General features: G+C 44.0%; 2 protein-coding genes and 1 non-coding gene across 6 annotated transcripts in view; 1 reads left to right on the top strand and 2 right to left on the bottom strand.

The window, feature by feature from the left end:
- Positions 1–8,410, bottom strand: part of NUMA1 (nuclear mitotic apparatus protein 1) — an 82,597-nt gene extending 74,187 nt beyond the window's left edge. The window contains exon 1 of one of the 4 annotated variants that reach the window (XM_074400980.1): positions 8,392–8,410. The gene's annotated coding sequence lies outside the window, so the exon portion shown is untranslated. The other 3 variants (XM_074400979.1, XM_010334286.3, XM_010334285.3) reach the window with 3 other exon arrangements.
- LOC120364761 (U6 spliceosomal RNA) lies at positions 4,622–4,727 on the bottom strand. The gene has a single exon (XR_005579908.1). It is a non-coding gene; the product is annotated as a U6 spliceosomal RNA (small nuclear RNA).
- A 703-nt stretch (positions 8,411–9,113) lies between the features above and the next one.
- Positions 9,114–15,401, top strand: part of LOC101053484 (transmembrane O-methyltransferase) — a 26,847-nt gene continuing 20,559 nt past the window's right edge. Inside the window, exon 1 of the mRNA XM_074400993.1 lies at positions 9,114–15,092. The gene's annotated coding sequence lies outside the window, so the exon portion shown is untranslated. The remainder of the gene's footprint in view (positions 15,093–15,401) is intronic.

The raw sequence follows: 15,401 nt of genomic DNA, 5'->3' as shown, positions 1-15,401 counted from the left end.
AGAACTTTGGGAGGCTGAGGTGGGCAGATCACGTGAGGTCAGGAGTTCGAGACCACACGGGCCAATACGGTGAAACCCCATCTCTACTAAACATACAAAAATTATGTGGGTGGTAGTGGTGCGTGCCTGTAATCCCAGCTACTTGGGAGGCTAAGACAGAAGAATCACTTGAACCTGGGAGGCGGAGGTTGCAGTGATCCAAGATTGTGCCACTGTACTCCAGTCTGGGCAACAGAGCAAGACTCCATCTCAAAACAAACAAACAAAAGGTAGTTTCCGTAAAGTGCTTAGAAAAAGTGCCTAGTTCCCAGTATATGCTGGGAAAAAAAAAAAAGTTACCTATTGCTATTACTAACTGTTGATACAATAGACCAGGCTGGGTGCAGTGGCTCATGCTTTTAATACCAGCATTTTGGGAGGCCAAGGCAGGAGAATTGCTTGAGCTCCAGAGTTTGAGACCAGCCTGGGCAACATAGTAAGACTTCGTCTCTACTAAAAATACAAAGAGTTGCCAGTCACAGTGGTGTTCACCTGTAGTTCAAGCTACTCCGGAAGCTGAAGTGGAGGATAGCTTGTGTCCAGGAGATCGAGGCTGCAGTGAGCTATGATGATGCCACTGAATTTCAGCCTGAGTGACAGAGCGAGACCCTGTCTCAAAATGTAAGCAATACAAAAAACAGAACAGATAACCTTCCTACTAAATAAGCCTGGAAGTGCTTAGAAAAAAATATAATAGAGCCAGGCATGATGGCTCACGCCTGTAATCCCAGCACTTTGGGAGGCTGAGGTGGGTGTATCACTTGAGGTCAGAAGTTCAAGCCCAGCCTGGCCAACATAGTGAAACCCCATCTTTAAAAAAAAAAAAGAAAACAAAAAAGAAAAATATCTATATAATAAGCATCCTTTTAGACTGTGCTAGTTATCAAGGTATTGTCTCTCAGCTCCACATCTATCCTGTTATGCTCCACTTTGTGATACTGGGGGCTGGACTCCACTAAACTCCATTTCACTGGCTCCCTGTCAACAGGGGGTGCTAAAGGGAAAACAGAAGACAAGAGGAGGCTACAAGGGACTTCCTCCTTCCTGTAGCCTGGTGTTTGTTGACAACAGAAGTTGGTTCTTCCCAGTTCCTTTCTAAACTCCCAAAACCAGCCTTCTGCCCCTCAGAGGCATTAGCATCAGCTAAATAAGGCTCAACTGAAGCTAGCTCCTCCAGGTTCCTCCTGTGAGGGCTTGAGAAACCAGCAGCACCAGGCAACATCTTCTCCCCAGAGAATCTGGGCGCAGCTCCTCCAGATCCCTCCAGATTTCTAGGTTCTGGTAACCCCAACATTCCTCCCTTTGTTTTTCAGTCCTGCATGAGAAAACTCCTTTATGCAGTTATTATATCAAAGTTACTTTAATATTCCTTTTTGCTTTTTTAGCCCTCCATCTAGAGTTGAAACCAGTTTCCTTTATGGAGTTTACTGTGTGGTTTCTGTTTTGCTGATTGGATCTGAACTGACATATAGATCAACTGAGCTCACAAGAAAGTAAGGGAAATCCCCAGGAACCAGAAACAAAGAATTAGTGAGCAGGATAAGCGAGCTGATGATGTGCTGTCCTAGCTGTATAAAGAATCTTTAACACCCTCGGCTGGGCGCAGTGGCTCACGCCTATAATCCCAGCACTTTGGGAGACCGAGGTGGGTGGACCACGAGGTTAAGAGATCGAGACCATCCTGGTCAACAAGGTGAAACCCCGCCTCTACTAAAAATACAAAAATTATCTGGGCATGGTGGTGCGCGCCTGTAGTCCCAGCTACTCGGGAGGCTGAGGCAGGAGAATTGCTTGAACCCAGGAGGCAGAGGTTGCAGTGAGCTGAGATCGTGCCATTGCACTCCAGCCTGGGTAACAAGAGCAAAACTCCGTCTCAAAAAAAAAAAAAAAAAAGAATCTTTAACACCTTCATAGGTTCAGAAGACTGATCTTGAGCCCAGAAAAGGCATTGAGATCCCTGTCCAGAGGCTGAGACTCTTAAGGTTATACTCAGTAAGATAACAGTCTAGGGGAAAAAAATCTGTCCAGAGAGAAATAAAAAAGCTTGCCTTGCTCACCCAGTGAGGTAGAAGGAAAAAAATCTTCTAGTAATTCCAAACAGGCTGGGTGAGGTAGTTGCAGTAATCCCAGCACGTTGGGAGGCTGAGGTGGGTGGATTGCTTGAGCCTAGGAATTCAAGACCAGCCTGGGCAACATGGGAAAACCTTGTCTCTACAAAAAATATAAAAATGTGCCGGGTATTGTGGTGTGCACTTGTGGTCCCAGTTACTTGGGAGGCTGAGGTGGGTGGATTGCTTGAGCCCAAGGAGGCAGAAGTTGCAGTGAGCCGAGATCCTGCAACTGCACTCCAGCCTGGGCAACAGAGACAGACAGATCCTATCTTAAAATAAAATAAAATTCTAGAAAGCAGAAATTAATCTGTAGTGAAAAAAAAAAAACAATCAGTGGTTCCTGGGACCAGGGTGAAAGGAAAAATGGACTGTAAAGAAGCAATGAGAAATCTTCCGGGGATGAGAGAAATGCACTGTATTTCGACTATGGCTGCTTTTTGCAGGTACGGACATCTGCCAAAACTCAACTTTTTCTGTTTTGTTTTATTTTTTACAATACATTGGAAACCACAAAACTCAACTTTCCTTAAAATTATTATAGACACAAGGCCGGGCGCGGTGGCTCAAGCCTGTAATCCCAGCACTTTGGGAGGCTGAGGCGGGTGGATCACGAGGTCGAGAGATCGAGACCATCCTGGTCAACATGGTGAAACCCCATCTCTACTAAAATACAAAAATTAGCTGGGCATGGTGGCGCGTGCCTGTAATCCCAGCTACTCAGGAGGCTGAGGCAGGAGAATTGCCTGAGCCCAGGAGGCGGAGGTTGCAGTGAGCCGAGATCGTGCCATTGCACTCCAGCCTGGGTACCAAGAACGAAACTCCGTCTCAAAAAAAAAAAAAAAAAAAAATTATTATAGACACAAAATTGAAAACATGAGACAAAAACAAGATCATGAAAAACAAGCAGATTTGGGCCGGGCGCGGTGGCTCAAGCCTGTAATCCCAGCACTTTGGGAGGCCGAGGCGGGTGGATCACGAGGTCAAGAGATCGAGACCAACGTGGTCAACATGGTGAAACCCCGTCTCTACTAAAAATACAAAAAATTAGCTGGGCATGGTGGCACATGCCTGTAATCCCAGCTACTTAGGAGGCTGAGGCAGGAGAATTGCCTGAACCCAGGAGGCGGAGGTTGCAGTGAGCTGAGATCGCGCCATTGCACTCCAGCCTGGGTAACAAGAGCGAAACTCTGTCTCAAAAAAAAAAAACCAAAAAAAAAAACAAGCAGATTTGAAAATGAACCAAAGAGCACTCCTAATAAGTGTAAAAGGTTAGCTAATGAAAATAAGAATTCAGAAAGCAAATTAGACCTAGCTGAAGAGTAAACTAGGATACTAGAAGACAGATATAAGGAAATTTCCCAGAAGTTAACAGAAAGATAGAAATGGAAATTATGAAAGAACAGGATGTGAAAGACAGAATGAAGAAGTCCAACGTAAGTTAAACATGAGATCTGGCCGGGCGCGGTGGCTCAAGCCTGTAATCCCAGCACTTTGGGAGGCTGAGGCGGGTGGATCACGAGGTCAAGAGATCGAGACCATCCTGGTCAACATGGTGAAACCCCGTCTCTACTAAAACTACAAAAAAGTAGCTGGGCATGGTGGCACATGCCTGTAATCCGAGCTACTCAGGAGGCTGAGGCAGGAGAATTGCCTAAACCCAGGAGGGGGAGGTTGCGGTGAGCCGAGATGTGCCATTACACTCCAGCCTGGGTAACAAGAGCGAAACTCCGTCTCAAAAAAAAAAAAAAAAAAAAAAAAAAAAAAAAAATCTGAAAGAGGTAAAGAGGTAATGATTGGGAATTTTTACAAAATTAGCGAAAAGGCATGAAATTTCAGATTAAGGAATTACTATATGCCCCCAGTACATAGTAATTTAATAAAATTAAATTCACAACCTATAATGGAAATACAGAACACAAATGACAACAAAGAGGATCTTAAAAACAACCAGAAAGAAAGACAGCTTACCTGCAATAAAATAATTTGTAAGCATAGTTCTCAAGAGTAACAACAAAAATTCAGAATTTCAATGAAATAACACTTTCAAAGTGTTAAGAGACAATAATTGGAAGCCTAATACACAGCTAAACTATCAATCAAGACTGAAGGTGAAATAAAGATTTTTTAAATGAAGACAGTGTTTACCACTAACAGATTCCCACCTAAGCAAACATATGAACGATGTGTGTATCTATTCAATAAAAAAGGAAGGAATAAAATGCAAGGAAAACTGGACAAACAGCAGACATATATGGGTGAAACGAAATAATCACTAACAATATAAAACAACACACATTTTAATTGAGATGGAGTTTCACTATGTTGCCCAAACTAGCCAAGAACTAACTCCTGGCCTCGAGCAATCCTTCCGCCTGCTCCTCCTGCCTCAGCCTTCAGAGTAGATGGGATGACATGGCCAGCCACCATGCCCAGATATGAAGTAATAATAATAATAATAATAATTTTTATTAAAAAATGTGGAATGCTTCACAAATTTGCGTGTTATCCTTTTGCAGGAGCCATGCTAACTTCTCTGTGTTGTTCTAATTTTAGTATATGTGCTGCTGAGGTGAGCACAAGTAATAATTATAGAATTGTTCAACATCGAGACGGATTGACTTTGGGAATGGTCTCATTCTAGAAAGTCCTCATTTTGAGTCTGGGCAACACCTTTTTATACGTTTAGTGTGCACTGGGTTAGAGGCTGAATTAAATGACCACACCCTTTCAACGGCAATAACCGCAATTAGTTTTTCACCAACCTACATCTTCTGATCATAATTTTATCAATTAGACACAGCTGTCCAACCAGCCCCTGATCAGCTCTGTTTAGCCACCTAAGCAGGGCTTTGCCCTCATCCTAACAGTTCTAGAATTCAAGTCTTATTTCAAGGCATTCTTTCCACTTCTATATTCCACATGTAAAAAAGAATTCTATGTTCCTTAATGAGATTTCAGGTAAGAACTTTAAGCTTTTGGGGTGCACAGCTTTTTGCTTTGAACTAAGATTAGGCATTACAATTAGTCATCACTGCTTGACCTTACGCTAAGAAAAGAGTACTTTGGAAGCTTTCACTAAGAAGTATGTGCTTCTTCCTCTAAAGGAGAAAATACCACACAGAAACAGAGGGAGAGAGGAAAAATACACCCATCTGTGCTGACTGAAAGCTACTTTACATGATCCTCATGTTCGCCCCAGGTTCCCATATATTCACAGCAGTAAAGATCTCCACAAAGTAGAGAGGCCCAGCAACCTTACCATGAAAGCTTTAACGACCCGACAACCCAGAAGTTTGGAAACACAGAACCAGGGAACAGATACTAGAGACAGGAAAGTATGTATTAAGGCAAGAAAATATCACGTTTTCAAGAGGGAGTGCCATTCCAGGAAAGAGGAGCTTAATACTGGGGTTCAAATGCCACTAAATAAAAATGGGAAAGCAAAGTTCCTCTGCCCTTTCAGTCCAGGAAAACACATTATTCCAAAGCAAACATTAATGCCCATTACATGTCGCAAATCCTGCCTTAGCCATTAGGATACAGTGACGAAAAAGTCTCTCATTATCTAGAAGGGCAGACAAACACGCAGAGACTCTTAAAATACCAGATGACAAGTGCTAACTCAGAGGTAAGCAAAAGAGAGTACCCAGAGGCGGCAGCATCAACCCACAATCTTCACACAGTCACACCACTTATAATCATAAATTTGTACTCTCCGAGGTGGGTGTATGAAACATGTTATCTGTGAATAAAACAAAATACCAAAACAAAACAAGCCCATAAAATAAAAAACAAAAAGACCTACCTCTTTTGACCAGGACAACTACCCCAGGAAGTAGGTAAGTTTACATATAGGAAAAGTGAGGCTCAAAATACACCGACCAGTCCAAGACAATGCGCACCCCCACAAAGCACCTTCCCCGTCCTCATTTATGCCCAACCGGCAAAACCCCAAGTAGAGCCAACCTCGCAGTGGCTACGTAACCCTGGCCAAACTAAACATTATAAACCTCAGGCTCCCCACCTTTAAAGTATAACAGGTGGTTAGAGGATTGAAAAGATAAACCTTTGGCAGGTCATTGTGGACAGTGTAGCTCAGAAAAATGCTGACTACTGCACTACCGTAACTACTGCTATTGTTAACGATACGGTGAAGACTTTCCAGGGCCAGATCCCTCGCTTACAAGCCTTTCAGGAATTTGCCCTACCCCCAACCCCCGACTCCCGTCGCCCTCAGACTTAATTTCACAGACACGCCCCCAAACAGACCCTCCCCTTTATGGCACCCCCGGCTCCTCCCCCTCAGACTGGCGGCTCTCCTAACAAACCTTACCCCCAGATTCTGCCCTTTCGGACTCGGTTACGGAGGAGGCCTTCCGCTCGCACCGGCCTCTCCCGCTCCGCCTCGCGATTCCCACTAATCGTACCTTGTCGCGGGCTTGGGCCAGCGCTATGAGCGCACAATTAGTTTAAACTATGGCTCCGCCCCCTCGTGCTGCCCTCTGATTGGCCTCTGTCGGCAGTTGTCTTACGCGAGGCACGCTTGAGGACCCGGGGAAAGGAAGTTTGAGGGCCACTGGGAAAGAGAAGGGGTATCACCGCTTCCGGACCCTGGCCTTGACTTGAAGGCAAAGAAAACTACAAATCCCAGCGGCACCCGCGGCCTTGGAGCTCCGCCCCCCGGTAAGCATAGCGTCAGTTCTTATGGCGCCTGCGGGGTAGTGGCGACGATAGTAGTTGCCATGGAGTTACTCTGAGTAACCCTGAGGGACGCCGAGACTGGAGAGGAAGCAACTGCGGGTGAGTCAGGCGGGAATACAGGAAACCCGTTCTAGGGGACCAGAGATCTGTGGAGAAGGGAGGGGCACCCACATAACGACTAGGAACTTCCCTGCTGGGGGATCTGAGATTTCCCCCACCTACCCTCATCCCCTTTCACAGTGAACAAGACACAACACCCACATGGGACAAACTGTGGGGGCAGAGGGAGGGAAAGGCGTTGAGATACAAACCCTTACAGATTTGGGAGTGTTTAAGAACCTCCCCAGGGCCGGGCGCGGTGGCTCACGCCTGTAATCCCAACAGTTTGGGAGACCAAAACTGGCGGATCGCTTAAGGCCAGAAGTTCGAGACCAGCCTTAAAAACATGGCGAAACCCCATCTGTACCAAAAATACAAAAAATTAGTCGTACCTGGTGGCGTGCTCCTGTGGCCCCAGCTACTAGGGAGGCTGAGGTAGGAGGATCGCTTGAGCACAGAAATTGAGGCTGCCGGTGAGCCGTGATTGCACCACTAAACTCCAGCCTGGGCTACAGAGCAATACCCCCATTTCAAACAAAACAAAAACAAAAACAAAAACAAAAACGAAACAACGAATCTCCGCCCCCAACGCAAACGTAAGGCTCCCAAAATCGGATGCTTCAAGTCCCAGGCTTAACCTGGGAGATCAGAAACGCTCTCAGAAATGGGATTGGTTTTCCTCTGAAGAATTTAAACCCTCTTCCAAAACATGCGATTAGCATTAGATAGAGTAAATCCGCAGTCCCTAGCCTAACTCTGGAGATGTAGGAAACTTCCTGGGGTGTGAAGTGCCTCTTTCCTTCCTCCCCAAGGGGTAAAACCTCTTCTCAATTGACAGGATCCTCCCACGCTGTTCCCAGATTCCCTTTTCTCCCCACCTTCTCCATGGTCCGCTACTCAAAGCTCTAGTTAGTTATATTCTTTTTAGTCCTCACGGATCTATTACATTGAGTAACTTACCCAGCGCTTTCACAGTCTCTCTGTTGATACTCTTAACAGCTCCGTGAGTCAAGGGTATTTGTCTTCATTTCACAGATTGGAAAAACGAAACCCAGAGAGAAGGGACTTGCCCAAGGCCACACACCAAATTAGTGACAAAGCTAGAACTTGACTCCAGTTCTCCGACTTTCAGCTGTCTCTTTAGCTTGAGCCTACTACCTTGATAGCTGAAAGACTTGTTCCAAGGAACAAGTTAAACTGCCCCAGGGAAAAGTAACTTGTGTAGCCTACTTTGGACTATTTACACTTCAGCCTGAATAAATTTCAGATCCTTCCATGAAAGCTGTAATGGGGAAAAGGAACTAGAGAGACTAAAGACAATGACACTTGACATTTTTAACTAAACAGGAAACAGGAGGGCTAACACAGCACCCATGTCTGAAGTGACCATGATTAGCTGGTTTCTAGCTGGTGGCTAGCTGGCCCTGATTGGTCCACTTACCTTAAAGTTCTCCCAGGCTTGGTCCTATGCCCGCTGGCCACTGCACTCTATATTCTCTTCTTGGGTACTCCTCCACATCCACAACTTCATTTTCCACCTGTATGCAGACGTACACACTGTATGTCTCCAGCCCAGCTCTCATCTCTAAGCTCCAGATCTATACAGCCAATTACCTTCTCAACATCGCCTTTAGGATATCTCAAAGGCAGCCGAAACTCTACATTTCTGAAAGTGAAACCAATCTCTATGTACCCCAACCCTTTCCTCCAAGCCTGGATCTCTTTCAGTGCTCCTACCTTTTTCCACAGTATACACAAGCCCAAAACCCAAGAGTTAATACCTCTCCCATTTACTTAATACCTCTTCCATTTCCCATCTATTATGAAGTCTTAGCAGCTTTACTTCTTGAATATATATTATGTAGGTACTAGCTACCATAACATCCTTCTTGCCTTCCCTTCCAGCCATATTTTCATACTGCAACCAGAGTAATCCTTCAAAATGCAAAGCTGATATTGTTCACTTGCTCCACCCCACCCCCACCTTTTTTTTGAGACGGAGTTTCGCTCTTGTTGCCCAGGCTGGAGTGCAATGGCGTGATCTCAGCTCACCACAACCTCCGCCTCCCTAGTTCAAGCAATTCTCCTGCCTCAGCCTCCCTAGCAGCTGAGATTACAGGTATGTGCCACCACACCCGGCTAATAGTAGAGAAGGAGTTTCTCCATGTTGGTCAGGCTGGTCTCGAACTCCTGACCTCTGTGATCCACCTGCCTTGGCCTCCCAAAGTGCTGGGATTACAGGCGTGGGCCACAGTGCCAGGCCAGCGCCCATTTAATATTAATAGTTTATGGTTTCCTATTGCTCCCATCTCTCCAGCCTCCAGTCTAACCATACATATTCCTCTTTCTTTCCCCTTCAGTTATATAACCTTTAAAGTCTTCAGAATTTCCAAGTACTCTTCCACCATAGAACCTTTGCATACAGCAGTCACATCTGCCTGGAATGCTTATTCCACACACACACCCCATAAGTTAATTTGTACTTATCCTTTAGATTTCTCAGTCACTTCTTCAGGAATGTCTTCCTAAAGACTGCTCAGACCAGGTCAGATCCCTCAATTACAGCAATCACATGTCCCTCTCCTTTGTAGTGTTATTTCATTGCAATTTTTAATGTATTTGCTAAGCACCTACTACTTGCCAGCATTGTAAGATACAACTGTAAGAAAAACATGGTTCCTGGCCTGGTTGTGTTTATGGACATACAGATAGTAAGCAGATAATTACAGTGTTATGAGTGCTACCATGGCAATCATAACACTATAATTACAGATTTGAGGATAAGGGTATACTTCTTAGAAAAGTTGAAACCTGATCTGAGCCCTGAAGTAAGAATTAGCAAAACAAAAGGAAGGAAAAAACTATATTCCAAGCAGAGAGAGCTGGAAGGAGACACTGTTCCACTTAGGCCCAGCGGCAGGTGGAGAGAACTTAAGGTAAGTAGTTGCATTTGGCTGAACTGCAGAATTGGAAGTGAGAATGGATGGGAGTAGAGGGGGGTGGACAGGGGCCAGGTTGAATCTTGGGCCTCCCTTTGACACCTGGGAATATAACCTAACAGAATATATTAGATTATGTGGCAGATTTTTCTTTTCTTTTAACAGGGTCTTGCTCTGTTGCCTAGACTGGAATGCAGTGGCACAGTCATAGCTCACTACAGCCTTGAACTCCTGGGCTTGAGCCATCTCCTGCCTCAGCTTCCCAAGTAGCTGAGACTACAGGCGTGAGCTGCCATGCCTGGCAAAATATGTGGCAGATTTATGATAGCATTCTTTTTCTTCCCCCTTCAGTCCATCATCAGAAACTCTCAGGCCAGGCTATTGAATCTCCTATCAGATTTATGTGATTATTCCTCAAAGCTTCCTGTCTTATCATGTTGCAGCTTGCCTGAGAGAGGGCAGGAATAGGCTAGCAACAAATCAAATTCCAATTGTTAGTAATTTCCCAAAACTGAAAACAGTTTTGTGTCAATTTGGGATTGGTTAAATAAAGTTAAATTAAGTAAATAACATTAAAGTATGATACATAGTATACTTTGCAACTATTAAAAAAGTTAAGAGTTTGCAACAATTTGAAAATTAAAAAATAGGTTTACAAAGGCATAGAGATTGTTTATTTAAAAATATACATAATCTAGGCTGGGCACAGTGGCTCACACCTATAATCCCAGCGCTTTGGGAAGCCAAGGTGAGTGAATGGCTTGAGCCCAGGACCATTGAGTTCAAGACCAGCCTAAGCAACAGGGCAAAACCCTGTCTCTACAAAAAATACAAAAACTAGCAGGGCATGGTGACATGTTCCTGTGGTCCCAGCTACCTGGGAGGCTGAGGTAGGAGGACTGCCTCAGCCCAGGGAGGCAGAGGTTGCAGTGAGCTGAGATGGCACCATTGCACTCCGGCCTGGGCAACAGAGTGAGACCTTGTCTCAAACCAAAAAAAAAAGAAAAGAAAAAACCGTGTGTGATGTGTATGTGTGTGTAACCTTATTAGATATATATTCTAGGAGGTTATATTCCCAAACTGTTAATCGAGATTAAGACTTTTAAGTTTCTTTTTTTTTTTTTTAAGATGGGGTTTCACCATGTTGGTTAGGCTGGTCTTGAACTCTCAACCTCAGGTGATCTGCCCACCTTGGCCTCCAAAGTGCTTGGATTACAGGCATGAGCCACCGTGCCCGGCCTCAGACTTTTAAGTTTCTATTTGATGTACTTTTCTATGTTGCTTCACTTTATTCACCTATCATATTAGCTTTTACAATTAAAAAACAAAACAGTTAAAGATACTCTTAATTTGGAAATGAGAAATTCCAGTTCTGAAACAAGGCAGGTATGCCGCTAACCCTGTCATTTTTCAAGTCAGTCCGTCTGGACAGATGAAGGTGCTGGCCCCTGATTATCTCCTGGTCATAAGCCAGCATAGCAGCTGGGAAAGACTGACTCCAAAAACACAGCCACAGGAGTACGCCTGGCTGCATCAAGGCTTTGTCAGTTCTCCCCAGCAGTCAAGCTCTCAACGTGACACCTTGAAGACTGCATTAATTCCTTATTTCTTTTGTCATTTTTCCATTCATCCATCCATTTTCAATTGTCCACCAAACCTTCAGTGAATATGCTTTTTTTTTTTTTTTGGCCAGGCTTAATGCAGGATAATGATGAGAAGGGAGAAAGAAATCTGAGTCTTGTCCCTGTTCTCAAGCTTATAGGAAGGGCAAAGAAAGTAGGTTCTAAAGAAATTAACAGAGAATACAACTGCTTCCATTTATTGAGCACCCGATGCCAGATGTACAGTAGTTCTCAAGGTAGGGTTTATCTCCATTTCATAGATGAGTAAACAGGCTGTAATAAAATTTTGTTCAAAATACCGTGGGGGTATGTAGAAGTTAGCTTTGCTGTGTAACAAACCATTCCAAAACACAGTGGCTTAGGATAATAAACGTTTATTATTGCTTCTAAGTCTTAGAGTCAGCTGGATGGTTCTTCTGGTCTTGGCTGGGCTTACTCATTTGTCTGCTGTCATCCATGGTTGGGTGACTCTCCTGATCTTGACTAGGGGTAAGCTGACTGTAAGCTAGTCTAGAGTGGCTGCAGCTGGAATCACAGCTCTTTCACGTGTCTCTCACCTACACATCTCTTAAAACCCTCCAGCAGATCAGCCATGTTCTCATGGCACAGGCAAAGAGTAAGAGGGCAGGCCCCCTTTAAAGCTTCTGTTGGCTTCATGTTTATCAACATCCCACTGGCTAAAACAACTCACATGTCTGGGCCCAGCATCAGAGTGAGATGGGACTACAATGTTATAGGCAAAAAGGAATGGATACAGGGGAGACCATGAATAAAGATCATCAAAATAATCAGTCTAAAACAGGACACATTAACCAATTTTATCTGGAAAAGAAAGGCTTTATAGAAGAGGGTATATTAGAGCTGAGTGTTAACACATGAAAGAGTATTCACTAAGTGGGCAGCTGTTACTTGGAACTGGATGCAGTCTGATTTGCCACAATCAATAGAAACTCCACAGGTCTTTCTGTGCTTATGACAGGGTTCTATTATTTGTATCTTGGCTTCATTTCTTCTGGTCAGGCACAGGGCAGCAAGCACTCAACAAATGTTTGCTGAATTGAAATGAATATCTGACTGTGAACAAGGTGCGGACTGACTGAAACAGCTGAACCTGGGAGCCAATTGTTAGAAAGAACAACTTAGCATCAACTCTTCTGAAACAGAAATCCTCAGATTTGGCAGTTTCTCATTCATTCATCCCACAAACATTTTCTGAGTGCCTGTTGTAAACCTGGTTCTGTGTTGGATAATGAGTAAGACACGATACTAGTTCACAGCCTGGGCAACAGCTTAAATACAGAAGCCTAAAAATTAAGCAGCTTCTTGGGGTTCCATTTTTAATATTAATTCATTCAGAAAATGCAACAGGAGCTGGTGCTACACAAAATCAGAAGTCCTCAGAAACTGCACTGGGGTTCTCCGATAGGCAAGAAAACTAACAGTAAAAATCTGCCCTTAGGCCAGGCGCGGTGGCTCAAGCCTGTAATCCCAGCACTTTGGGAGGCCGAGGCGGGTGGATCACGAGGTTGAGAGATCGAGACCATCCTGGTCAACATGGTGAAAACCCGTCTTTACTAAAAAAAAATACAAAAAACTAGCTGGGTGTCGTGGCACATGCCTATAATCCCAGCTACTTAGGAGGCTGAGGCAGGAGAATTTCCTGAGCCCAGGAGGCGGAGGTTGCGGTGAGCCGAGATCGCGCCATTGCACTCCAGCCTGGGTAATAAGAGCGAAACTCCGTCTCAAAAAAAAAAAAAAAAAAAAAAAAAAAAAAAAATCTGCCCTTAAATATTTTAAGTTAAAATCCATGTTCAGTGGTGCATAACTCTGGGGTACTGACCAGTATTTACTCTGAGAAAAGTATCCAATCTTGCTCAAAGGTATCAAACGTGTTATAGGTTTTGAAGTGGGATGGGCTTCTGTCTAAGCTAGGTTTCTCTAATTTCATAGTATACAGCCAGGTTCCTCTATTTTTACAAAAGAATAATGTGTTCGTGGTTGTCTGCCTATAGATTTAATATCTAAAAGTCTCCCTAATATCTCAAGTCTCCCTAATTGACAATCCATGCCCATGGAGCCAGTTCATACAGAATTAAGCCATGAAGTGACTCAAGCTGGCATTTCCCCAAAGCTCAGTTAGGACTGCTGTTTTTTCAGAGCAAGACATTCATTTTCCTCTAAACCTGCTAAACTTTATCCATGTATATGTTAAATTGCCAAAAAAAGGAATTTACTTGAAATGTATTAATTAAGCTTAAACTGAATCATAAGATATGTCCTTAGTTTTTAACAGAAATTCTTTTTTCTTTTTCTTTTTTTTTCTTTTTTTTTTTTTTTTTTGAGACAGGGTCTTGCTCTGTCACCCAGGCTGGAGTGCAGAGGCACAATTATAGCTCACTGCAACCTCCACCTCCTAGGCTCAAGCAATCCAACTGCTTCAGCCTCCCAAGTAAGAAATCCCATTTATCATTTGAATCCAATGATGAGAACTGCAATCCCAAGGTTTCTTTTTGCTTTGGCTGCCAGGAATTTCAGAGCTAAATACAGGCTTAGATTCTTAAAGTGCCTAGTACATCTCTCTCTCCCTGTAATATAGTTTCTGATCTTTCTCTTCCATTTGTAACTTTGTAATCTACACTGTCCAGTATGGTAGCCACTAGTCATGTGTAGCAACTGAGTATTTGATGGGTAGGCTAGTTCAAACTGGGATGTGCTGTAAGTATAAAAAGTATTTCACCACTTCATTTTACTTTTCTTATTTGGCTACTAGAAAATTTTAAATTATATATGTGACTTGCATTTGCGACATAATTCTGGTGGCTAGCACTATTCTGCAAATCACCTGTTTTATGACTGTGTTATTATTGTAAACCTGAAATCCCTTTTGAAAAGCAGGTGAGGCCGGGCACGGTGGCTCAAGCCTGTAATCCCAGCACTTTGGGAGGCCGAGGCGGGTGGATCACGAGGTTGAGAGATCGAGACCATACATGGTGAAACCCCGTCTCTACTAAAAATACAAAAAATTAGCTGGGCATGGTGGCACATGCCTGTAATCCCAGCTACTCAGGAGGCTGAGGCAGGAGAATTGCTTGAACCCAGGAGGCGGAGGTTGCGGTGAGCCGAGATCGCGCCATTGCACTCCAGCCTGGGTAACAAGAGCGAAACTCCGTCTCAAAAAAAAAAAAAAAAAAAAAAAAGGTGAAATAATACAAATAATAATACAAAGGTGGCAGCAGTGGATGGAATGAGAAAGGGGAGGTCGATTGGGACAAGTTCTTGTCATTCTGTCTTTGGCTTTGTGTGATTCACATACAAACCCCCTGGTAAAGTGTGTTGTCAGCTCTCTTTATCCCAGGTGAGTAGTATTCTCATGGCTCTCTCCTTTGTCTCCAGAAAAACCTCAGCTTAACTTTAGCTAACAAATTGGAAAGGATCTGATAAGATAATTCACACCACATTGCAAGTGACTGAAAACAACATTGTGTTCACCCCTCTCAGGGAATATTTCCATTTTGACAGGGAATAATCCCTGGACCCACAGGATGAATCCCCAGTGGTGGAGTTTCAGGCATCAGTGACAGGTGAGTGAGAGGTGGATTCTGGTTTTATGTGCATATGTGTTTATAGGTGTGTGACTACATTCAGGATAGGGCTGAAAGTAGGGTCTTTGGATGGAAAGGTAATGGGGCTGACAGATAAGCCAAGCAGAGAAGGTAGCAAATCCCCAGCTGGGTCAGACTGAGAGGGGCTGTCAGACACCAACCAGATGCAGTGCAGGCCCTTAGGGATTTGTTAAGCAGTAGAATAGCCCAGTTGATGTCACCAGAGGGTGGGTATCAAGACAGTCTCCACAGTAACTATTGTAGAGTAACAGTAAGGGTCTGGAGTAG

The sequence above is a fragment of the Saimiri boliviensis genome, chromosome 6 (genome assembly GCF_048565385.1).
Source record: "Saimiri boliviensis isolate mSaiBol1 chromosome 6, mSaiBol1.pri, whole genome shotgun sequence".
Classification (NCBI taxonomy): domain Eukaryota; kingdom Metazoa; phylum Chordata; class Mammalia; order Primates; family Cebidae; genus Saimiri; species Saimiri boliviensis.
The sequence above is the reverse complement of the archived record's forward strand: the minus strand, read 5'-3'. Positions and strand labels throughout refer to the sequence as shown.